Genomic DNA, 27,225 nt, shown 5'->3' with positions numbered 1-27,225 from the left:
CCTGAAACTTGCCTTTAGCACTTATTCATTGTTGCTCTTAGTTGTGTAAATTGCTTCCTTGTCCTCATTTGTAAGTCGCTTTGGATAAAAGCGTCTGCTAAATGACTAAATGTAAATGTAAATGTAGAGCAGTTGACAGAACAGTTACTTGGCTTTTCAGGCCAATGTTGTGCTGCCATTGAAAATGATTATATTCATTGATCTTGCGTTTGTGTGTCTTGGTTTTCTGTGATGTGTTCAACTTTATTTTCCCTTTTTTTGTGCAAACTCGGCTGATCTGTCTCCAAAATAATGTTAAGCAGCTGGCTAACATTGAAGAAGTTGCAAAAATGACTGGTGGTCGTCTGGAAAGCATCAGTGAGCGTGTGATGAAAATTGTTGTGGAATATGTAATTTTCTAAATGAAAAACAAAATGTGCTAAGTAGTGGAAACAATAACACTTTTCAAACAAAAGAGCACAGATTTTCATGAATAAATGCCTAAAATATTTTTGCCATGAAACCATTGGTAGAGGAAGTGAAATAAAATATACCTTTGATATGAGGTCATAAGAAATTTCAAAATGGACATTGTGTGTCATTCTGTGTCATATTATTGCTGGAGGGCATGACGGGGGGGAAACAATTGGGATTGGTTATACCAAACTTAGACTGCATGATTTTCAAGTAGAGTTGCAGAGGCTTTCACACTGCATGACTATCTGGGGTAGCGTTCTGTCACTGCTGTGTTTAGACTGCAAGATGGACCGCCGACAGGGGGTTTCACACTGCATGACTTCACCATGAGAATCGGCAACAACTTTTGTCTCGTCCACAAACTACATCTCAAAAACAAACACGCGCGAGAAGTGACATGAAAACAAAGCAAGGTGACGTAGTATATATTTTGTTATTAACTACATAATGAGAAAGAAGCCTTTAGTGGGGTACAAATTTACTTATTTTGCTCACCTGGCTTTTGAAGGAAATTGGCCATTTCTCTCCAACTTTTTTCATTTTTAACCTGGTTGTGGTATTGCTCAGATGACGCATTCAACAGACACTAAACTTTCCTCCATTTCTTGGGTCCAAACAGACCAAAAATATAAGCCTGTTTAACTTCTCCCCCAACTTCCTGCTGACTTGGATGCTGCTCTCTCATTGGCTGTAGGTAATTGCGGATTTTATTTTAAATCAGAACACATTTACACATAACACGGCATAATTTTGAATCGCCAACAACTCCAGATATTTACCGTGCCAAATATCTTGGCGGTTGTCGGGGACTCATCAGCGATTCTCTCAGATTGCGTCTTTGATTGTTCACACTTGTTACTCATGTGAATGAGCACCAATTTGCCTGTAATTTCTGGCATTTGTCTGCAAATTCTCAAAAAACCTGTCGGCGAGTCAAAATCGGGGCTAAAATCTTGCAGTCTGAACTCTAAATTACCTGGAGTTGTAGCATAAATTGTTTAACATAAAAAATGACACTGCTAGATTAAGCATTAAAACGTAAAACACTTACGCTTCCTCGTGAGATCAGGCTGGAAAAACTACACCATACAAGACTAAAGGTCTCACACAGAGGGAAAACGAACATATGTGCATTTTCTTAATACAACATTTAGATGAGGCGGCACAGTGGCTCAGTGGTCAGCACTGTCACCTCACAGCAAGTTCGCTGGTTTGAGTCCCAGCCGGACCAGTTGGCAGTTTTGTGTGGAGTTTGCACACTCCCCGTGTTGGTGTTGGTTTCCTCCGCGTGCTCTGGTTTCCCCCCCAGTCCAAAGACATGCCGTATAGGGGAAATTAAATAAACTTTATTTGTCGTAGTGTATTAGGTTGCAGCTGGAAGGGTATCCGCTGCGTAAAGCATATGCTGGAATAGCTGGTGGTTCATTCCACTGTGGCAACATCTGAAATAGAGACTAGAAAAGTCGACGGAAAATGAACAAATGAATGAACAATAAAATAAAAACACTAATGCCACTTAAAGTTTCTTCAGTTTAGCAGATCACACTGCAGAACCTGTCAACTTCCCCAGAAGTATTTCAGGTCAACTACCCACACGTGTATCAGGGCTGCTTACAATGGGCTATGTGCAAAAATAGACAATGCCCAAACAATAGACAATGCTCTGGGTGCAGTAAAGCTGTCAGATCTAATGGATGTAACAGATGCTCCAAATGAATCCAAACTAAATCCGCATTAGAGCACAAACTCTTACAGGTATGCATGTTGTGATTCTGAATAGCTACAGTGGAGTGTGGATTGTGTGGTTTTTGGGAGGTTCTTGGGCAAAATTATTCCACTTTCAAATAAAAGAGTTGCTTGAACAACTGAAATGTTACTTTTTTATAGGTGGGCATAGATTTTTTATTTTTTTTTTATCTAGATTAATCTAGATTAAAATGGCTCAATTGAATTCTGCCGAAGGCATTCAGAATATGTGTACTACCCAAATAATAAGTCTTTGAGAGCGGGTTTCTCAAGTCAGGTGGCGCATTAGACCAGGGGCTCATCTCCTGTGTTTTACTAGGATAGTAGGTGATGAAAATAAATAATGTTCAATAAGATGTACTTGTGTTTACTGTTTATTCAGTTAAACATGAATTTTGAACTGTAAGCCTACAGAAGCACTAAACAGCGATGTTTTTATCACCTTAATCCAACTAAAGTCATAACTGAACAGAACAGAAACAGAAATAGAATTAAGACACGTAGATTATGCTGATACTAGTGGCATTATTAAAGTAAACACTGCAATTAGTAAACACCATCATGTAGAACTTTGACATTTTTTCCCACCAGATCCAGGACTGCGTGCACATGCACACGCACACGCACACGCACACACACACGCACACACACACGCACACACACACGCACACACACACGCACACACACACGCACACACACACGCACACACACACACGCACACACGCACGCACGCACGCACACACACACACACACACACACACACACACACACACACACACACACACACACACACACACACACACACACACACACACACACACACACACACACACACAAACACACACAAACACACACACACAAACACACACAAACACATTGTGAAAAGCGAAAGTATTTTTTTCTTTCCATTTGGCGTGCGTTAATAAATTTCATAACACTCACAGTCCTTACTCCTTATTTGCGTCTAATATACCAGTTTGTCACAGCAGCATGAATGAAATGTTCTTGAGTTAGAGTAAAACTGCCAAACTGCAATTAAAGTCAAGCATCCTGCTGATTTGATTCAGAAGGGCACTTTTTTGTCAGACGGCGCACCGGTCAGGTATACATCTATGCTAAAATATCAAGGTGAAAGTCATCATAGCTTGCGCAGAACAGACCCAGCTCCAAACCCAACTTTGAGAATGGATTAACGGCGATATTTTTATCGTACGATAGGAGTCTTATGTTAACACAGCACGTTAACGCCGATAACAGCCCACCACTATTCTTTTTTTACATTTGTTACATTAAGTCTTCCTAACCATTCTTTTTGCATGACTTTGGCTCAATCCCAATTCTACTTTTGTACCCCTTTTCTTTCCCCCTCCCCTTGGCCCTTAAAACCGAGGGTGAAGGGGAAGGGCTTCAAAATTGACCCCTAAATATTGGGACAGCACTAAAGCCCATGTACGCGTCATTGCGATCTCCTGCTTCATATGTGATTCGCTATCTTGGCGAAAACATTTTTCTTTTCATGGCAAGGTTGACATTTGCATAGAATTGATCATATATATATATATATATATATATATATATATATATATATATATATATATATATAGATAGATATATAAATATCTATATATATATCTATATATATATATATATATATATATATATATATATATATATAGATAGATATATAAATATCTATATATATATATATATATATATATATATATATATATATATATATATATATATATATATATATATATATATATATATATATATATATATATATATATATATATATATATATATATATATATATATATATATATATATATATATATATATATATATATATATATATATATATATATTATGACATAATAATCTCTAAAAACTATGTCAGGGTGCAAACACTGACTTTAAAACACCACGAATGACTGAAAACCTTGGCGTACATCGATTCTTATAGGCTGTTTTTTTTTTTTTTTTTTTTGTCTTTATTTTTAGTTCTAGCTTCAGCTTACTAGATGCTTGGCACATAAAAGTTACTTCATTTATTGCACGTATCTGCTATATGAATAATGCATATACTGTACTATTATAACAATGACGATAATGTTTGTGATAAATTGTGAAGTCCTATGTGTGTGTGTGCATCTGTGCATCTTTGTGATGGACTGTCTATTTGCCACTGTGTTGCTAGCAGATTTGATTGGGCTAGTTTCACTTAAACTCTTTTTGCTTTGCCAGTTCCTTCTTATGTGTTTGAATAGATTTGATATTTTATTATAATTTTTTAAAAGAAATTTCATACCACAAATTTAAATAACAGCATTTTTTTCCGCAGTAAAGTTTTATACAATCTAAATGTGCTCTTGTTAAACTGTTTAAGCACATTGAATGTGCTATGGTTTTAAAGTTTCACTATTCAATATCCTAACCAAGTATTTTTAAGTGCCGAGAAGAATAAAATGAACAATTTGAAAGAATAACCACTATTATCCAGCAATAAGCTATTATAAAGTATAAAAAGCATGGAATTTAAGGGCAAAAAGTGCACAATCAATTTATTATATGAGCACTAACATTTCATTGTGTCATTTAATTGTGTCTCTAAATTGCATTCAGATGAAAACGATACATGTCAAAAGCTATTCTAAATGAACTAAAAGCTTTGTAAAGGTTAATTTTTACAATTGCTATGACCTCATTTACCTCTTATAAAAAAAAAAAAAGAGCCAGCAAGGCAATTTATGGCTGTATATATTTCTCAGCGGGATGCAGCTATGAAAATGCCTCATGAATGTCTCCTTGATTAAAAGCACAAAGCCGTCATGTCAACAGCTCTCTACTGAAGCCATATACTCTGACAAACAATACATGAATTTAAATTGTTTGTCTGTGTGTCTAATTGACTCATTGCTAAGCTCTGCACCCCTGGGCTACTGCTTCTAACTCTGACAAGAAAGAAAACCCCGCAGCAACTGCAGGAAGATTTCTATGAAAATGTTTATAAACAGGAAGCTGTGGCATTTTTATATTTTGAATATTTTTCAACCCATTTGTTTGTACAATTTATTTCCACAGGAATTCCTTATAGTTATAATAATAATACTACTACTAATCATAAAACAATATGGAACATATTGGCTAAGCTTAATACTGTAAATGGGGTATATGCACAAGGACTTTTAACTTTTAGTAAGCCAGATCAAGCACATCACAAAAATCACCATGACAATCTGATTTCTATAAACGGCAATGAAATCCCCCTCTTTTAGTTCAGGTCTACCCCAGATTTTTTCAAAAAATGCTTCATGATGGGCGTGGAGTGCTGCGGGTAGAGGGAGGAGTGGGCGTGGCTGGCAGAGCAGGGGGAAAAAGGGGAGCGAACAACTGTCAGTTGGTTCACAAAATGAGACAAAAACTGTGAGGAGACACATTATTTTATAGTTTCCAAAGTTAAAATGCAAAGAAATAAACAGTAATTTAATGCCCTGCTACATTTTTTATTCGGAATTTCATATATTCATATACACAATTTGTTATATCAATATAACAGGGTAAATGCAGGAATCCTAAAGGTAATTTCAATACCTTAAGACTTTTAAAAGTCCTAGTCAGAATATTTAAAGACATTTTTAAAGACATTTATTTCATCGCCACTTTAATTTATAATCAGTATTAAACCTTTAACTTAATAAACAGTTATTAATAAACAGTTGTAGTTAACTAAGGGTGCTTTCACACCTGTGAATCGATTCATTTGTTCCAAAACAGGGATTCAAATTGTTACATTGTTGCTCTTTGTTCTGGGTGCGGTTTGCTTTCACAAGGCAAAGTTTCTAAACAGACTCGAAGAGTTAAACAAGTCACGTGTGAATAAACTCTCCTTACATTGGTGAGAGTTTCTGCTCAGCTGTCATGCATCCTTATTTTAATTTATGCCGATGGGCAATAAGACATTATAAGCGGGAAGCTGGACTTTAATTTTAAATGGTGACACCCTCAGACATCATCACCAAATTTAAATCAGTGGTAAGACTCTCCCATACAGAGCCCTTGGCTAGACTGCTGCTCGGTCAGTGTACCTAATGGATAAACAGCTCTCGTTAATAGTTCAGCATGCTTTGACTTTCGTATTTAACATGAAATACACATTTACTGGTAGGAATGACATCCATAAATTTTCTCTTCATATAGCTGTATATATGCCTATTACATATTCATGATACACTGTGATATAGCCGGGCTCGGATTGTTTCATTTTCTCACTATAACCGATCCGTTCCAGAGTTCGTTTCAATCGAGCCGAGACCACCTCATTCAGGTGATCTGGGGCTGATTGATTCGGAACAGATCCGAGCGCGATTGCTGGATTCACATATGCCAAACGAATCGTGCTAACTAGGCAAACGAGACGGTTCCGAAACAAAAGTCTAGGTGTGAAAAGCACCCAAATCAATGGAGCACAACCATGTAACAGAACTTCAGATAAGCTCGGACACTGAATAATTGAAATTAAAACACACATTGCCTAAAACGGGCTCTCAGAGCCACCCACCCTTGTCACCACTGCCAAGCCGACCAACCACAGACCACGCGACTCCACAAATGGTAAGGAAAGTAATTGAACAAATTGACCTGAAAAATTTGATCAATTATAGGTTCTGATTGTCGATTTAGATTACTTTTCAATTCATCGCCCAGCCCTACCACCAGTGTGGTTGAATCTGTTAACTATATATATTTTAGTGTTTCCTCTAGGATTTTTTCCAGCAGTGGCGGCAGGTCTTTTACACAAATCTTCCAACTACCTACGGCGTTATTTCAGTGACAAATAAAGAAGTGACAAATGGAAAAATGTGGTAAGCGCAGTATTACATGTCGAGATTGCATTTATATAACGTTAATACGAGCATGCCAATCAGCTTGTGCGCCGATTTCCTCTGCTCGTGCACAAAAATTCTTTCACGCCCCCCTCAAACACGGATCTTCTTGTGCGCTCTCAAATAAACGCTTCTGAAGTGCGGTTTAGTGCATTTATGTAGTGAGTATGTCTTCAACATTTATTAGATTTGCAAGGAATATTTCTGAGTGTCTTCAATAGACCTACAGATCAGTATTAATGCGTCCTAGAGTAAAGTGAAATGGCAATAAAGATAACATTAAAGTCTTTGCATGCAGAATCACAGACCTTTATCTATAAATAAAGTATAATTATGGAAACTGTTCATATTAACTGAAAGCTACGTCGTGTTTGCTGGCCTCACGCATCACGCACCTGTCAGTAAGTCAATCAGTCTGTCAGCACGTCACCTAAAAGGGTTAAACAAATAGCGCACAGCCCTACTACAATAACAGAAAAGTTTGCACTGTTATAGTTCACTTACCTTTTAATGCTGTTTGGTGCGATTATCACTTGATATTAAAAACAACAACAACAACGATGAATGAATGTTTTGAATTAATAAGAAGCTGTAATGTAGCCGTGGCGGGATGAATTTTGGTGTGGCGCCCCGCCATGGAAGAATGAATGTAGCGGAAACCATGTATATATAATAAAGCAACGACACAAATATTTAAATGAAACTTCATGCCATATTCCACACTTGTATGAATTAATGTCTTATTTGTACAGTCTACATCAGGTGTAAGTGTAGACCTTCATGCTCTAGTTTTCTACCCTTTATATGTTTTAAGTAAAATAAAAGCATTCAAATCTGCAAGAAATCATTAATCAAAATAGGAACTAAACAAGTCATTAAAGAGTCAGCTGCATAGCACAATATTTTTGGGGCTAACCAACTACATTTGATAGGAACAGAGAGAGTGAAAGTTTTGGAAAGTGATTTGTTTTACTCGATTGGACAAATGCTGCTCATTTAATGACCTGACCTTATGACCTTACAGAAACTTACTGGCAATTTTGCAGTAAGAGATCATGTCTGAGCAGGCCCTTTGTAAATATACCGGTAAATTAGTTCAGCCAATTTTCCGAACGTAGTTGAAGGAGCATTACCAACAAATTCCCGGAATTTTGCCCTGTGTGAATGCAGCAAGAAAACTGCCAGTAAGATCATGTACAAGTTCAAAATGCGTGACGTGAGAGGTCTACATTCCGATATCAATGACTCATTCACATCTGTGCTGTTTATGAACATAAAAGCCTATAAGTCCTTTGCTCAGAGACATTTAATCACGATCAATAAAATACTTATGATAAAGTTTCTCTGCAAGCCGTCGTTCAGCTATGTGATGCGTGTACATGTAAAGCAGAGTGGGATAAGCCAACCAGTGAGTGAGGTTAAGGTTACACCAGTGCTTTTTCCCTATAAGCTGCAAATAAAAAATGCATCTCGACATGCAAAAGTGTTCCTCCACAACTCTTCGTCGAAGTTGTTCACAATACTTTTGCACATACATACAGAAATGACCAAGTGAGACGTAACAGTTGTGTAAACACATAACTATTTTTTTTTTTTTAGATGGAGGTAGCATCTCTGCCTTTAGATGCTCTTCTCAGAGACAAAAGTAGCTGCATAAATGCTAAAGTGTACTAAAGAAATGTTAAATTATCAATAAAAGACTGACCTTCTTCTTGTTTACAAGTACAACCACAGCCATTTAGAGCTCATTTCTAGTTAATGATGTAAGAATTGACAAGGAATGTATATGAGAATGTTCTGTCCTGGAAAAGCACCATCGGCAGACAGAACAAGAATATCATTGCCTGTGTGAATAGTGCAGTTTTGAACTTATCGGTAAAGTCTTTCTGGAAATTTTCAGCATATTTATCAGTATTACTGTGTAAAAGGGGCTGTTGCATATGTTTATGCTTTAAAAGGTGCAGGACACCCTGGAGAACTTTTTTTTTTATATTAACAGATGTGTGTGTGTTGATCATCAGTTAAGACAATGTTAGCACCAGTTAGCTTTAATTGTGGGGGAAAACTGGATAATTTTGTGCTTTTGTCAGCTAATTTCAGCTTCCGGGTTTAAAATGATTTTTGGGGTGGAATCAAAATCGGCGACGTAGCGTAGTACTGCAAGTGCAATGATGATGCGTCGGTTTTTCATTATTATTCATAGCGGAGTTTTCTTATCCTATGAGAAGAGCCGGCTGCTTAATTATTCATGAGAGCACGTGCTTTCCGAAGGCAAGGCAGACCTGCCAGTTTCAAGCAAGCTAAGAGACACGGACCCACGGCACGCAGTAGCCGTTCATGAAGGCTCGTATGTGTTTGTTTCCATGATCCACGGGGTTTGTTGCATGTTTTTTCCCTGCGATCTTGGGTCCGTTCTTCGTACGTGGATTACTCAGTTAGCTGGATTTGGATATTGACGATTTGACATGATCCAGGATCGTTACAATCTTCAAAGCTGATCCGAGAGTTGTTGTCATAGCAACAGTTCTTCTAGGTCAAACCTGATCGGGAGCAGGTTCAATTTATATAAACAGGATTAAATCGGCTCAGTTCAAGCAAAGATAATACAGAAAGTATGTTCCCAATTCTGATATTTTCTTACAGTAGTAGTTATATACACTTGGGAAAATGGTACATATTTTTTAACTATATATATAAAGTTATAGTCATTAATAAAATAAATAAAGTTATACATATTAATAAAACGTATGCAATCTGCACCCTCGAAATGAAAGTACAAAGACTGCCACCTGGTGCAAAGAGAAAACTTATTGATATGAACTTTTTAGATCGCTTTAGTACAAATTGTGTATAATATAAATGCACAATATGTGACTTTTTTTAAAGCAATAATATATTTATGCAGTCATAAACATGTTTTAACAGTTAATATGCCAGTGATTTGATGCTTCACAAAAGTTGCAGACGCCTTTACCAATATTAAAATGCTTTTGTAAACAACCAGTTATAATATAATAAAGAAAATCTTTTCTAAATGTACAGTAGAACTAAATACATTGATTTGCATTGAAATACATGATGAATACTCTTGACACATGAAAGTGTAAAGCCTGCAGCTCACAACAAATGTGGAAGGTTATCGCGTGTCATATTTAACATGCCGTTTACTGCTACTTTGATGTCATATTGCTCACATGGATAATTGAATATTAATCAGATGATGTCATTACGCTGCTGTGCCGTCAGCCAATCGTCGCATTGCTGATCATGATTTCGAGGATCGATAGATCTGTCCTTCACAACACACGCAGCGATCTCAGATCAGTTTATCCAGACATTCTAATCTGATTCGCGAACTTGTTTGAAGAACCAAATTAGCGAGAGATCAGTTATCAAGATTAAAAGATCCGGGATCTGCCAAATAATCTTAGATCATTTAAGCAAGGTACGAAGAACAGACCCCTTGTCAGGGCCGATCATACAGCAAAGCTGTGTGTGTGCTGCAAGCATTTTTGTCGGGAGAGCAGTACGAGAATTGAAGAATGGCGGACGTTGACTTTTATCAGGAGTTCGTTCACATTCAGATACATCGCCATGCTGCTGTGTTTGCCCAAATCCTCTATATTACCAGCAGGGCTAATGGTTAAAATAGGCAGGTCAGGAGACCTGCTGCACTGAGTCTGCATTCAAGATCTATAATTTAGACCCGGGGATTGAGGGAGAAGTCCTCATTTATAATTTACATAAACACACTTATCTTTATAATGATATAAATTGTGATTATGTGCATATGAAATTACGAATAACAAATGTAGCAGGGCATTAAATTACTGTTTATTTCTTTGCATATTAACTTTGTGAACTATAAACTCATGCGTCTCCTCACGGTTTGTCTAATTTTGTGAGCTGTCAACGACAGTTGGTCGCTCCCCTTCTCCCCTGCTGGCCACGCCCACTCCTGCCCGATGCTCGCAGAGCTCCACGCCCCTTAATCATGCATCTTTTGAAAAAATTCCGAACTAGACTTTAACCGAAAGTGGGGGGGGGGTGTTATGGCCCTTTAAAAAAAAAAAAAAAAGACCACAAAAAATATAAAAATCAAGCAACTTTGTGCCCCCTCCAAATCCCCATCCTCTTAAAACAAGTCAGAAAATATACAGTAAGTATGCCACATAAGTGACAGGCAGAGAGCATTTCTAAGTGTAATGCATTTTATTTTTGGCCCTTTACCATTTGTATGTGGTAGTACAGGGAGGACAGAAAATGGCAGGTGGTGGGAGGGTTGCAAATGACATGAATCAGGCTCAATCTTGGTGCCTATGTGGCAAGCACATCACTCAAGGTGTCAGAGCATGCACGGACTGCTAGGCCACAGCTCGGACCGGACTGAGCAGTCCTGAAAGTTTTTATGTTAGATGAAGTGTGATCAGAACTGTGAAGAGCACACAGCCTCAAGCACTTCTCCAGCGATAGGCAGAGTACAGGACATTTCATTATTTATTCTCAACAAATAGTCTAAGATTATCCTAAATCTTTCGCACAAAGAAAATAAACAAAGAATTCTGGTGCACAAGATGATGCTGAATCTTTTTTAACAGATGTGATTTTTATTTTTTGATGGTCTATGTGCATGCATCAGGGGTGCGTTACCAAAGACCATCCTTGGCCAAATAAGGTCACAAGTTCCGTTTTGAAAATTATAGTTCAGTGATTTGGCATTCCCCATTTATTCCAAAAAACATTTGCAAACATGTGCAGTTGTTGTTAAAAACTAGAGATGCACTGATCCCGATACTTGGATCGAATATCGGTTCGCTACTGCATATTTTTGTTGGATTGGGTATCAGCCTGCTGGTACTAATCCAAATCAGATCTTGCGCATGCACTATATTCCGTGTAAGTTATAAGCCAACAAAAGCCATGAAAGTAGCCTATAATAAGGCACTAAAATGTTCTGAAGCCAATCTATAGTTTCACGTGAAGTACAGATCAATATTCAAGTGGTTAAATTAATGCTTAGTTCAGTGCTTCCCGCAGCTGTGCCTGTCAATCATTCTCTATTCATTCACAATTCAAACTGTGTGTCGCGATCATGACAACATGAAAAACTTTCTCCAAGACTATTTGTTCCTGTTAGTTTCAGTTATCAGTGGAGAAATGGATTTAGTTTTGCATTTTGCAACCTGCAACAAGGAGTTCATTGCTGTTTCTAAATCATGCTGCACTGTGTCTGTTAGATCAGCTATAATGGAGTAGAGGGTTATTACCTGCTCTTCACACACAAAGTAGGCCTACCTGAAACTTAAGGCTCAAAAATAAATTGGACAGACCCGCAACTCAATGATATCTTCCCTTTGTGCTGCTGTTTTTGAAGTGTTCGCAGATAGCGACGGGCTGCACGTTGTGTTTAAGTGATGCATCAAGCGCTTCATTCACACACCGGCTGCGCAGACGCAATGTCCACCGCTCTGTAAAATCATTCTCACAATAAAGTTTTGTTCTCTCATCTGTCCGACTGAGTTTATTCTTCCAAGGGGAATACTTTCAGGACTGCGACAAGTTTGTAAAGCCTGGCTCTTCGGGATCAGAGTAGTTGATTAAATAAATAAAAATGAAACCGAAGAACGCAATATGGATTGTCATTAACAGAAAATGACTTAGCCTAATATAGGCTCCTCTGAAACTGTGAATATTTCACTGTAATTGTATTTATATTAATATTTAACAGACCACTAACAGACCACTTTGGGTTTTGACGCTGAAGCATATGAGCGGACCTTGTTTTGCGGCGAGTTTAGGCAAGGGAATGTTTTGTTGAGTAAAACTGGGCTCAGACAGTTTAGTTTAGTCTGCATCAAACCTGATCAAATCAGGCTTACCCATTTATGGCGAGCACTGTATGCTGGTACACACTTCTATTGAATAAATCATATAAGTCAATAAGTGCCTGCTACCAGCTTTAAAATAAACTGAATCGCAGAATTAAAAAATTTGGGGTAGGGCTGGGCGATAATTCGATATCGATAATTATCACGATATAAAATTTTTCGATAAAACGATAATGACAGTTCGATAATTGCTCGATAATATTCACGCACTATGCCTAACCTTGCGCAAGCATTTTGCAGCCTGCCCTTCCGGATGCCGCACGCCTTACAAGTTTACAACCATATAGTGTTAGTTGCACTAAAAGGAGTAAGAAAGAAATAAGGTAAAAAAGGTCAGAGTCACAGACATTGTTGACAAGAAACGTCACTACTTCATGAGCTACTTAGTTTTTCGCTATCCGACACAAAACAGAGCAACGTGCACCGCAAACTGCTTAGACGACTCGTGTCATCAAAAGCAGGCAACACCACGACCTGTTTCACCATGTAAAACAAGACCACCCTTATAAAGATGCTAAGAAATTACAGACCTAAACAAGTGTTGGCAAGCCAGCCCAGCTACCCAGCAGAGTCTCATGTCATCATTTTCGAAAGCCTTACGAGAAAACCCTGTGACTATTAACTCGCGTTGTTCCAAATCGGGTTTAATTATTTTTTTTTTGATGTTGAACAATAATATCCAATAACTTGTAAGTAATGTCTTTGGTTGTTAAAAACTTGAACAAGTAAATGTTGAATTAAGACTGTTATTTTGTTTATTATTTTATTATTTATATTGTCAGACAGCTAAAACATTTCACTAAATGTGTTAAATTGGCTGCACAAAGCGATTGGCATGCTGAAAATCTTATATAATTGATAGATATAAAGATTTTACATTTATCGAGATGAATATCGATATCGACTGATATGAAAAAAATTATCGTGATAATTTGTTTTGCCATATCGCCCAGCTCTAATTTGGGGTGAACCATGTCTTTAAAGCAGGGGTAGACAAATTCAGTCACGGAGGTTAGACTATTGTTGCTAGCAAGCTACAGGCAGGGGAGTTTTTTTCCCCACTCAAGGCTGGATCAAAACTGCAGAACTTGTTTACCCCTGGCTTAAAGTAATTCACTTTACGGTGCTGTACAGCTTTTTGTAATTACTCGCTTTAATGCTGACTTAAATGGATGAGAAGTTGGCCAAGCAGGACTGAGTTAACATCCTAGCATCTTCACACAAATGCAAAGAGGTGATTAAAATTGTGCTGGATATCAGGCTCCTCTGTGCTTGTTCTATAAGGCGAGACAGTAAAGAAAAATGTCTCTATTCACAAACTGCAGACGACACAAGCGGCATCAATGGAGATGTGCGAGATGCATCAATTAAGCGTGGGAGACACTCTCCAGCTGGCCGTCAGACCGCTGATGCTGCACGGCGTGTGGCGAATCATTTACATAAGGTAAACACAGTCATTGCCTTGTAAAATATAAAGCTGTGCAGTTTTTCCACAACACCCTGGGGGGGAAAAATGTAGATACTTTGAGTGAATTATATAGGGAGAATAAAAAACCGGAATCATACTGCAAGTGTGACTTTATATTAGGGGGGAGGGTGCTGAAGGTGTAGCATCAAGTCATCATTACAAGGTGTAAACAAGCATCTCCTCCAAATCCCTCCTGATCAGCATCAGGAGAGAGATGATGTCATACACAGTTTCCAGCATACGAGAGCCCATCGTCCTTTTTGGGGCTTCTTTCCAGACACCTGCTCCCATCTAAATTGTGCTTTCTAATTGGGCGAGGGCCTGCTGTGGCTGGCAGGTTCAAGCTGATTGGACTGGAGGTTTCTCCGCCTGGCTCCTTGGAGCAGCTGTAATTAGGATCCTCCTTCATTAACTGTCTCGTTCTCCCCACAGAGGCACTGAAAATGCAGGTCCTTCAGCTGCCCGAGTAATGAATGCAACATTACTCACTGTTCACTTGCTCTCTATTTGCTGCCGTGCATGTACTTTTACACTGATCAACAATCATGATGGGAGAAACGATGCTTTTCAAAGCTTCGAAACAACAGAACCAATTGACGGATTCAAAACACCTCATGCTAGGGACACCTGGAGGTCACAACTGTAAATGCAACAAAAACTGACTTTTTACAAACATATATATAAATATCTATTAAGTGGGGGTAATTAGTATTGAACAAGTCATGCTTTTTCCTTTAAATAATATTTCTAAAGGAGCTGTTGACATGAAATTGAGCCGGGTTTTGGTAAAAACCCAAACAAAACAAACATGAAATAAAACACAACAAAAAAATACTAAAAATGTATTTAATACTTTATATAAAAGACTCTTTTGGTGATGAATCTGATCTTTAATTTGTATTTTCCATTGGATTCGAGTCAGGTGATTGGCTGGGCCATTCTACAGCTTGATTTTCTTTCTCTAATAGCATTTGATAGTTTCTTTGGCTGTGTTTTGGATCATTGTCTTGCTGAAATGTCCACTCTGATTTCATCTTTTTCTTCCTGCTAATGTAGATCTTGGACTGAAGCGGCTGATATTCATTGAAGGTCAGAGGATTGCTAAAGAACTACTGAGAGATTTCAGCTGCTATCTATTCCAACATATGTTGGAATAGTTGGCGGTTCATTCCGCTAGGGCGGCCCCTTACAGATAATGTACTAATCCGGAGGATTGTCTTATTATTAGTGAGATTCATGTAGATTTTATTGTATTACAAAGATCGCCCAAACACTAAGAAATATTCATTCATTTTCTTGTCAGCTTAGTCCCTTTATTAATCCGGGGTCGTCACAGCGGAATGAACCGCCAACTTATCCAGCACGTTTTTAATAGGGATGGGAAGATTAATCGATATGTATCGATACGCGGTCATGCGCGTGCACGATGCGAGTGCATCGGTAGAGCAGCAGAGGATGAATGAAACTTTGGAAGCAAATCAAGATGCATCGGTTTTTGCGAGGTGCATCGATTTTTCCAAGATACAACTTATATTTTTAATATAGAATGTATTTTTAATTTATAAACAAGCGTCAACCTGTTTTTGGCGCATAATTTAATCGACCTACGTAAAGTATGCATTAGCAACGGGCTTGCGGATGTGTACACTTACACTACAACTCAGTGTATCAGATGTGCGGATGAAGCGAGTGGAGTGCCCTTAGAAAGCGCGAGAAGCAAAACAAACATTTTATTCCTAGCTGAGTTTTAAATCTAAAGTATGGCAACATTATGGATTTTGCAAAAAGGATGGACAACTTGACAGGACAGAGGCAATTTGCAAAACATGCCGCGCATCTGTAAAATACACGGGCAGTACGACTAATCTGATATCTCACTTGAAGCGGCGCCTCGGTGTTGTTGTGGAAGCATCTTCCAGTGTTCCTGCATCCCCGGCTTTCGCACTGCTTCAACTGTAGCTACCAGCTCCAAAAGTGGTGAGAAAAGCATTGAAAGTTTTCTCCATGCGCAACAGTTCTGCTCGCTCTACGCCAATAACGAATGCTATTGCATTGTTCATCTGCAAAGATATTCAGCCTAGTGTCACAGAGAATGAAGGTTTTAAACACCTCCTCCCGTTAATTTTTATTTATTTATATTTTTATTAGCCTGTTGTTTACAGTGACAGTGATGTTTCAAAGCAGCATAACACTGCTAGTTCACGACCTTAAGTTTTGAATATTCAGTGGCAAAATATATCTTTGTAAAACTTGTTTTTATAGTTGAAAAGTTAAATCACAATTCATTTATAATATATATTGCACTTATACATTCTGTTTATCTTGAAAATACTTAAATAATATGTGCTATATGTTCTAAAATGGCCCTCTACTGTAAACTGACACTCTGGCTCTGAGAGAAAAGCCAGTTTGTAAAAAAAGTCTTGGTTTTACTTGGTTAATAAATAATCAAACTCATTCAATGGCACAGCATCCTTTCTTACATCATCTCATAAACTTGATCTAATTAGTTAGTGCTGAATTATCGCATTGTATCGTGATATGGGTGTAAATCGTATCGTGTTGCATCACAATGTCACTAACGTATCGCTATTATATCGGATCGTATTCTTTGTATAGAGATGTGTATCGGATCGGCATTATAGCTTTGATGCCCAACCCTAGTTTTTAAGCAGTGGATGCCCTTCCAGCAGCAATTCATCTTTGGGAAACATCCACACACACATACACGACGGACAATTTAGCCTACCCAATTCACCTGTACCGCATGTCTTTGGACTGTGGGGGAAACCGTAGCACCCGGAGGAAACACAAAGGAACGCAGGGAGAACATGCAAACTCCACACAGAAACGCCAATTGGGCCGAGGTTCGAACCAGCGACCTTTTTGCTGTGAGGCGACAGCACTACCTACTGCGCCACTGCTTCGCCCGCAAAGAAATATAACACTTTCAAAATGTTAATAACCCTCAGGATGTAACGAAGCCTCATTTACTGAAATCCCCATGACCATCCCAATTAAATACACACTTTAGAACCACTTATTCAAACAAAAGATTGGTAAAAGTTTTTAAAGGGTTCTAAAGCAGCCATCACAAGTACACAATGAATTAACAATACACAAAAACAGAATTACTGTCAAAGTCTGATCAATTTTCCTCAATAAGTGTTGAGATCTGAGATATCATATCCATGTAAATATCACAAACAGTGCAAGGTGAGTTGCACACTGACATTTAATACTTGAGGTTAAGGCTTTATTCAATTTTAAGTGATGCTTGGCAAGAACCAACAATAATCTTGCCAAACTCTACAGGATGTACACAGTGGATGAATTCTTTTGCTAAGCCCTATTACTTTTGCAAATCACTCAACATTACCTAGTTCTGCCAAGTGACACCTCAACTTGCTGGTTCTGTAAATAAACTCAGCATTTCAGTATTAACATGATATGAAAATATATTACGTGAGACTGCAGTACATGCAAGAAAGACGATAAATTGCCCTGAATCGCATATGGGTCATTTCCTCTGCGAGACATGGCTTTTATGGATTATATTAAAGTTGACATTTTTAGGCTTACCTAATAACTCATCCAACCAGCAGAGTTAGGAATCACTTGGATCAGTTTCTCACTAATGCAAAAGTTTTGAATTCAGTTATGCATTGAAAGGAATGCACAAGTTGACACCATTTAATGCATAAATGTCAATTACCACAGACAATCATTTCAACTCACCCTAAACCCCCCAAAAATATGAAAGACAGCTTCAAAAGTATATTCAAAAGACATCATAAATGTTTTACAGCAGTGGTTCTCAAACTGTGGTACGTGTACCACTAGTGGTACGTAGGCTTCCTTCTAGTGGTACGCAGAGAAATCCGATGTCATATGTACATGCTACATATATTTCATGCCTATATTTATGAGGTCCAAGCAACATTTCCATATAACATTACTATAGGTTAACACTTTACATTTAAGTACAGGAGATATTTTTACTTTTTAAGAACAGTAGCCGACCATTTCTAATTAACATTTAAATGCACGTTTTAATATAAACATTTTTTTTATATATATATAGAAACAGTACAGTGTTAATGTTCAAACTATTTATAATGTTTAAAGTGGCTGATAATAATAATAATTTTCTTAAGAACAGTAGTTTTTTCTGCCACGTTTTTAAACGGTGCAGAGCTGTAGCTGCTTCACTGGGCCTACTACACAACTTTATTTTAATACTGGTCATTATGGTGGTACTTAAAGGGGTCGTTTATTTCTGAGGTGGTACTTGATGAAAAAAGTCTGAGAACCACTGTTTTACAGTATAATGGAATGAATGTGATAAGTGCTTGTTGGCTATGAACACTTTACATGCACAATAAAATGAAAAACAATTTCATATCTGTCTTTTGTGCGGTGATCATGACTTTCTCAATGTTTTCTCATTTTTCTCTTGAGAACCTGGCCTGGCTGTGACAGTGTTACAGCTTACATTGTGTGGAAGTTATTACTATGATGTCTATTAGACGTTGGATTTTGGTTGCCATACCTGATGACAAAATGTCAGTATTTGACGTCAATTATCATTGGTTTAAGATGTTGGCTCTACATTTTGGTCATTTCCCAACACAACCTAAAATCAACCAAATATGTTTTTGGACGTCAAAATATCGCTGCCCTTAAACGATATCTAGACGTTGAACTTTGGTCACCTGACATAACAATATTTCCCAGTTATGGGTTGCAGCTGAAAGGGCATTTGCTGCGTAAAACATATGCTGGATAAGTTGGTGGTTCATTCCACTGTGGCGACCGCTGATTAATAAAGGGACTAAGCCAAAAAAAAAAAAAAAAGAATAAATTCTAGGTTTGGTTTAGAATCTAATCTTGATTTAATAAATCAGCCTTCATTGCGGAGCACCTTTATTGAAAGTCTTCAATGCTGATTTATTTAATCAAGATTGGATCAAGATTTTAAACCAAAAAACAACAAATAGACGGTTGAAGATGTACAATTTCAGACTCTCTCCAAGCTGAACTGAAGCAAAAATGAGCACAACGCAGCTATCCAAAAATATTATAATAATACTACAACGACTATGCTGAAACTAAATGGGACCACAATTGTCAGAAAGTCTTCATAATTGCAGTAGGAATCAATGTCTTGCTTGCACAACAAATGATTAGCAACTACCAAAGCAACACTTTGAAAAGGAGAAAGTTGTTTGTGTAACGGATGCACTGAATGCACTTGGATAAGTATATAAAAAAAAATTGTCTTGATTTTCTTTATTTTTTCCCCTCAGCACCAACTGTGCAAATGAAGGAAGCAGATATTTAAACTGCACCGTGATGACTCAGTTGAAAGGGGCAGCACCCAATTAACAGCGTCGAGAGAACGTTTCTCCATTGAATTTTAATGAAGCTTCATTCCAATAAGCATTTTTCCCCATAGAAGTCTTTTGGCAATAGAGATCCCCAACTAAGGGAACAGCTTCGGCTTCACACCATCTATTTTTTCTTTTCTCATTCAGCACAGGTAGTAATTAATGACATTTAAATTCGCTTCCTGTCTTACTCTGTGCATTTGTGAGGAGAAGCTTGTGCCTTTGCTCTTGACGTAAAAAAAAAAGTGCAAACTCTTCTACAAAATAATGATGAGCTACTTTGTTTCTCTCAAGTTAGTCATGTATAATTTGACACAAACAAAAACTATATTGAATAACATTTCTGTACCTTCCTAATTCATATATAAAGCTCCATTCACAGCGCTGAGTGTCCTGCATAAATGGCCAAAGCTTTGAAAAATCTTATTACATACGAGATGAGTTAATAGCGTTTACTTGCTGTACATTTAACCCAGCATACAAAATTGGTTTTGGACGTTTAAGTTGCATCACAAAAACATCACAAACCCTTTTCTTTTTTTTGTTCCTTTAGCTTCAGTCTAAAAAAATGACAGTGCTTCATAAGCACCCATGTTCGTCAATCAGAATGAACTGAATTGTTTACATCAGTGTTAGGTAACTTACTTGGGTGAGTGGGATTGACAAACACCTGTAGGACACATTCCTCCTGTCTTAATGCACCAGGCATTTTGTTAAAATTACTCATGCTTTACATGTTTACTCATGTAACTGCTATTTTTATTTATAGCACTTCATTTTTGCATTGGTGTTTCATATCTATTGTTCAAATACACTATGAACAGCAGCTACACTAATTATTTTCTTCGTTCTCTATTTCCACCAAGGGATACTCATCCCGAGGCCTCTAGGATTGTGCAGCGCTATTGATGTGATCAAATACCTGAGAAGAGATGATGCCAACCATCAAGGACAACGCATACGAAAAGATAATGCCAACCATAGAGGACTTTTAGAGGTCTCCATTATCCTGGACCAGGCCGTATCCTGAGCAGATGCTGTGGTGGTCAGAGAGGAGTGGAGAGCATGAGATTCCTGTAAGACCCCAGTAACAGTCTTCGAATTTACCCCGTGGGCCAGCCTGAACACCCACCGGTGACCTTCTCACAACTGTAGTTTCTCCATGATGGACCTCCAGCATTCTTCAGCCTCTAGACTGCAGCTATGCACAAGAAGTTTGGCCAGAGGAAAAATGGCCATGCCCAACTGAGCCTGGTAGTTCCAAGGTTTTTTTTTTTTTTTTTCCCCCCCCCCATCACTTTTTTTTTAATTGGTGAAGTTTGTTCCTCTGTCACTGGCTTCATTGGTTTGGGACTTTAAAGAGCAAATCTATCTAGGTGCACCTTTACATGTGGACTTTCCACAGAAAATTAAATCAGACTGAACTGAACTGACTCAGTTTCAATTTACTAGAACTTCTATGTTAAGCTGCTTTGACACAATCTAAATCGTAAATGTGCTAAAGAAATAATGATGAATTGAATTGAACCTAAAGTAATAGATTACAATTACGTATTACTACTTAAAAAATATGATTTGATTACTAATTACTTCATGTAAAAAGTGATGTAAAATTAATCAAAAAACATTACAATGGCTTTAACAGCAGCTTGGCAAATTCAAAACATTTAAAGAGATAGTTTGCCACTTGTTCCTCCTTGGCGATGTATATTGTCAAAAAAATATTTTCTGTTGCTGGTTGAGTTGCAAGTAGTTGAAATTTGTTAAGAGACATGGACGGCATTTCACAGCAATATTTTTCTTTTTATGCTCTTCGAAATCAAAGTGATTTCTGTATTTCCACTTGAAGAAGCAACTACTCTCGTCAGCAGCAATTTCAGATCGCGTTCTTCAGCAATTTAAAAGTGTTGCAGGAGAAAACATTAGGGGGGTCAAGATTAATTGTTTCTTCGGTGCACCGCGATGCAGATGTGGACAATTCAGTATCGGTTCACAGTAATAATCATAACCAGTTATTATGCACTGATGTCATTTATCTCCTATGTGCTCTGTTGCTAAGGAGGTGAGCGCGGGTATTTACAACACTCAGGAGCCAACAGGCAGTATATGCAAATGCTTAGGGCGCAGTACATCCAGGGGGCGCCAGGAATGAGCACGGTTAAGTTAGTTTTGTTATCGATATTCCTGACACATTCAGTTATAGCGGCAATAACACCTCTTACCTTAAAAAGAAGTTTCCTACAAAAAGACAAAGTTGGTTATGTTTCACAGCAGTCTTTTTCTTTTTTCGCTCGAGATTACGAGCACTGCTCTGTTTAAGCCCTTGCAATATGCATTTAGGTTCGCTGAGCGGAGCTCTCAGTAAGGGACCGTTTTAAAAATGCTTCTTTTTTTTTTTTTTTTTGCTCAGCGCGAGCTCTCCCGGCTAAACGCATATTGCGAGGGCTTAAGTGTGTGTGTGTGTGTTTGTTTGGTGCGGTCTATGTTTGTGTATGTGTGTGAATGAGTGACAGTGTGAGTGTGGTGCTGTGTGTTTGTGTGTTTAAACAGACAGCATGTTATAGCCTCCCCCCAAAATATAACACTGGGTATGGAAAGCATCGTCAATGCACCGAGATATAAAATTGAACCGAATCGATGGCATGATAATTGTAACAGTGATACCAGTATAGGTTCACACTGCTAGAAAACATGATTTGAAATAAGCAAATATTGTTTTCTAAAACCTGTTTGTAACGCAAGTAACGCAATTACATTGACTTTAGTAACTGTAATTTGTTACATTACTGCGTTCCCCCAAATACAATAACATACTACTGTGAAATGTGTTACACCCAACTCTGGCTTACATGTACACTAAACATTGTAATCTGATTAAATTATCTGTTTATATACAATTAAATACAATTATTTTGTATTTAATAAAGATTAGGATGAATATAAATAAGTATATACAAATGTTTTTGTATGTTTTATTGTAGTTTATAGTGTCTGAAAATAGAAATACATTTGAATAAAATGGTATTTTTTTCCAGTGTCTGCTGTGTGTTATTCTAATATTTTACTTCTACTGCATTTTTTATTCTAAATAAATTATTTATATGGCTAATGTGTAATTATTTAGTTTATGGCTTGTTTTTTGAAATAAATAATTTTTTAAATCATTAAGAAGTCTAATGAAAATATGCAGCCAATGATTTTACATGATTTATTATGCACTTATCAAAATATGCTCAGGTTAATGCCTGTCTAAATTACATTGCACTTTGCATGTGTCCTGGTTACTTCTGAATATGATTGAGAAAGTGATTAAGGTCTTTTTTAACTGCTGAAACAGCTCAGAAAAAGAAAACAAGTCCAATAGCTTTCAATACAATTGAAATTTCATTCGGATTAAGTTCAATCTGATCAATTAAGATGTTTACATGAATGCTTTTAAATCTGAACCATCAATCTAATTATACTGTATGTAAACATAGCTGTTGTTAATGCATAGCAAGTCAGGACTAAAACAAATGTAATCAAGTAACAAATAAACACTACTGAAAATGTGTAGAGGCATCCATTAGTCATTTGCTACAATGTTTTTGTGTTCCTATGCGTTCAAAGTAAATATGTTCTCTACAATTGACATTCCCGTTTAGTCATGTTATCAGACACAGCAGGCAAGCACTGCAGGTTTAATACACAATTGGCACTTGTGAACTATTCAAGGTCCTACTGGAGTGTGCTGGTTGTTTAGGTGCTCTGCTACAAGGTTGTCCCTCCAACCGATCGCAGCACTCAATGCAAACGGTTGACTACATCTCTTTGTTTGCTGGCAGTCGATTCATTTTCCAACATTCCAAATTCAGCCGACAGCTTTATTTTTCCTGGCAACCTTTACTCCTGTAATGTCCTTCAGTCGGAGAGGAAAGTACAATGCTCTATGGAAGTAATGGAGGTAGAGGGCTATAGATAAAATGAAAAAAAGGAGAGACGAGTGAGTTAGAGGCTTTCATTTGTTTCAGTGAAATCTAAAACTGCTCTGTTAGACTCATCACTATATGTGGCTGATCACATGCAGCTCTGAATTAAAACCAGGTGGGCACCACCATCACCTTTTCAGCCTAAAGCAAAGCGGCAAAGAGTGTTTACAAAAGCGCTGCTCTTTTTTTTTCTGGCCCAGGCCCCATCCTTCAACTTCACCCTCCTTTTTCCTCTTTAAACTCAACATACTGGATATTTGTTCACGGAAGTAAAGCGAATAGAAATAGTATTTCTTGGCAAAAGGCTGACTTTAACATGGCATGTCTACCAGTGCATTTAAACCAAAACCAGATGACACACACATATATAAAACCAAGGAGAGCTGATTAAGGACAGGCTGGAGCCATGTAGGTAGATATTTCCTGTATGGCTTAAGACTAATGCACTGTGAGAGTAGCAACTTATTTCAACAAAACAAACAATTAAAACTATTTAGAAAAATCTAATTTCCCTTGATCTTTTGACATTTAAAAGTGCTGTATGCACGTTTTCGACTCTTCTGAAGCATAAAAATATAATATGTTTGCAGATGTTTAAGAAAAATGCTTAGTGAGCATACTTGTTTATCTGAAAAAACAATGCTAAACTCAGTTATTGCCCAGTAAAAATGTATACTCTGTATTGGAATATCTGTCTTGAATGCTGTTGTGTCACATGTTTGTTTCTACATGTCAGGAGGGTAAATGCTTGGACAACTTCGGATATAGATCAATTAACTGTCAGGGATTTGTCATGATGTGCTGTGCTGTATCCAGTGAAGACAAAATCACTGATTGTGATGGCTTCTATTGTGTTTAGCACTCGTGTCCGGTGTAGCCATAGTGTAACGTTAGGAAAGGGTGGTCGAGATTGCATCAGTAAAACACTGTTTAATTGTTAAACAATAGACAGTTCAATGCAGGCTTTTCAGTGAGACTGAAAATAAAAGATGATGCAGTGCTGACTACAGGATCTGACAATAATGTAACAGTGTTTGTATCATGTCACTACACAGTAGCTTTGTTTCAGGTCATTTAATACGGAGTACTTTTGTTTTTAAAATAAGTTACTCATTCTGTTTTTAGAGAATTACTCATTTCTGTTTTTTTTTTTGTTTTTTTTTTTGTTTTTTTTATCAAAACAATGCCCACATATTACTTCTTTAAAGGCAAAAACAAAAGATTTAATGGTGGATGTACATGTGTTGTTTGCTTGCATTACGCAGTTCTAAAAAAAAATGCCATTCATGACCTCTTTAAACTACATCTCCTGACAAAAGTCTTGTCGTCAATCCCAGTTTTAAGAGCAACAAATAATAACTTGACTTCTAGTTGATCATTTGGAAAAGGTAGAAGGTACTTTTCTGATGAATAATCTATTGAAGGGCATCCCAATCATCACGAATACAGCAGAAGACCCATTGGAGCCAACATGGACTCAAGATTCTTACTAAAATCCATCAAGTTTGGTGAAGGAAAAATCATGGTTTGGGGTTACATTCCATGGTTTCCGCTACATTCATTCTTCCGTGGCGGGGCGCCACACCAAAATTTATCCCGCCACGGCTACATTACAGCTTATTTAAAATATTTGGTCGTTCAGGTTAAAATCGCAACGAAAACGTATGAAGAGGTAAGTGAATAATAACAGTGCAAACTTTTCTGTGACCGTAGTTATGCTGTGCGTTCTGTTTAACGCTTTAAGGTGACGTGCTGACTGACTGACTGACTGACTGACTGACAGGTGCGTGATGGGTGAGGCCAGCAAACGCGACATAGCTTTCAGTTATGATGAACACATTTTCCATAATTATACTTTATTTATAGATAAAGGAGATTATAGCTGTTTCACTTTGCTTCAGGACGCATTAATGCAGCGGTCCGCTCCGCAAGTCTAATCGGAGACATTCATAAATATTCCTAGCAAATCTAATAAATGTTGAAGACATACTCTGTACATAAACGCACTAAATTGCACTTCAGCCGCGTTTATTTGAGGGCGTGCAAGAAAATTTGCACTTGAGCAGCGTATATTTGAGGGCGCGCAAGAAGTTGTGCTCGAACAGAGGAAATCAGCACTCAAGCAGAGATTGACATGCTCGTAGGCTATTACATGAATGCGATCTCGACTTAATACTGCGCTCATGACACTTGTCAATTAAATAACGCCACATGTAGTGGTAGATCTGTGTAAAATGGCCAACAGAGGAGAGTCTGCCGCCACAGCTGGAAAAAATCATAGAGGAAACACTGCATTCAGTATGGGGCGTGCAGATGGCAACATCAACAGCCTGAGGTATCAAGACATTTGTGCTGCCCATTACATTACAAACCACAGGAGAGGGCAAATTCTTCAGCAGGATAGCGCTCCTTCTCATAATTCAGCCTTCACATCAAAGTTCCTGAAAGCAAAGAAGGTCGAGGTGCTTCAGGGTTGGCCAGCCCAGTCACCAGATTTGAACATTATTGAGCATGTCTGGGGTAAGACGAAGGAGGAGGCATTGAAGATGAATTCAAATAATCTTTATGAACTCTTGGAGTCCTGCAAGAATGCTTTCTTTTCCATTCCAGGTGACTTTATAATAAGCTATTGGAGTCATTGCAGAGATGTATGGATGCAGTCCTCCAAGCTCATGATGGAGTTAAACACAATATTAATGCTTTTTTCACTGCAGCATGACTTTATGTTCTATACTGGACATTATACTGAGCAAAGTCAGACCTTACTGTCGTAATTAAATCATTAAAAATCAAGGCATGATCATGTTTTATTTTGGTAAAGTAAGCGTGATATATAGGGCATGTTTAAATACACTTTCGCCTACCACAGTTAAAACATCTTGTTAAAAGGTTCTTAGGGTTCTTTCTTCCTTACTTAACAGAAAACAAATTCAGATTTGGGTATATTGAGATGTTTAAAAAAAAAAAAAAACATATAAAAACCCGAGCTTTCCAAGCACAGCTCATAGCATGTCTCTTCAAATCTATTTAGGAGTTTCTGGTTGTACTCAAAAAGCAATAAAAGTTGACATAAACTTACACTGGACTTTCTAAACTTTCTTAAATGCACAACCATAGTATTTTTCTGTGCATGATTCATCAGCACACAGATCCAAAGAAAATAAAGATTTTATTGATCGAATCAAATCCAGTCCTACATTTTTCATGTTATTGAGTTTTTGACTTTTTCCCCCATCTTTGAAATGTGTCAGATTTTATGTTGTATGCTGACCTTAAACGCATGAAACCATATTTCAAAAGCATTTCAATTTGGCAGGCAATAAACTCAATCTGGGATATGACTCAAACATGTTAAGCTAAAAGAAATGTACAAAACTGTTTATCTAAAATTATCCCAGAACATTTTAAAAACAACAATAGCAC

At 37.5% G+C, this 27,225-nt stretch overlaps 1 protein-coding gene across 11 annotated transcripts in view; it reads right to left on the bottom strand.

Moving 5' to 3' along the window:
• LOC147835913 (uncharacterized) overlaps positions 1–27,225 on the bottom strand; it is a 318,654-nt gene that overhangs the window by 250,045 nt on the left and 41,384 nt on the right. For 2 of the 11 annotated variants that reach the window (XR_015495214.1, XR_015495212.1), the window contains one exon: positions 23,196–23,785. The exons of the other annotated variants lie outside the window; for them this stretch is intronic. The gene's annotated coding sequence lies outside the window, so the exon portion shown is untranslated. Of the gene's footprint in view, positions 1–23,195; positions 23,786–27,225 lie in introns of those variants that run through there. 11 annotated transcript variants of the gene reach the window in all.

Source organism: Danio rerio, chromosome 7 (assembly GCF_052040795.2).
Source record: "Danio rerio strain M-AB ecotype USA chromosome 7, GRCz13ab, whole genome shotgun sequence".
Taxonomy (NCBI): domain Eukaryota; kingdom Metazoa; phylum Chordata; class Actinopteri; order Cypriniformes; family Danionidae; genus Danio; species Danio rerio.
The sequence above is the reverse complement of the archived record's forward strand: the minus strand, read 5'-3'. Positions and strand labels throughout refer to the sequence as shown.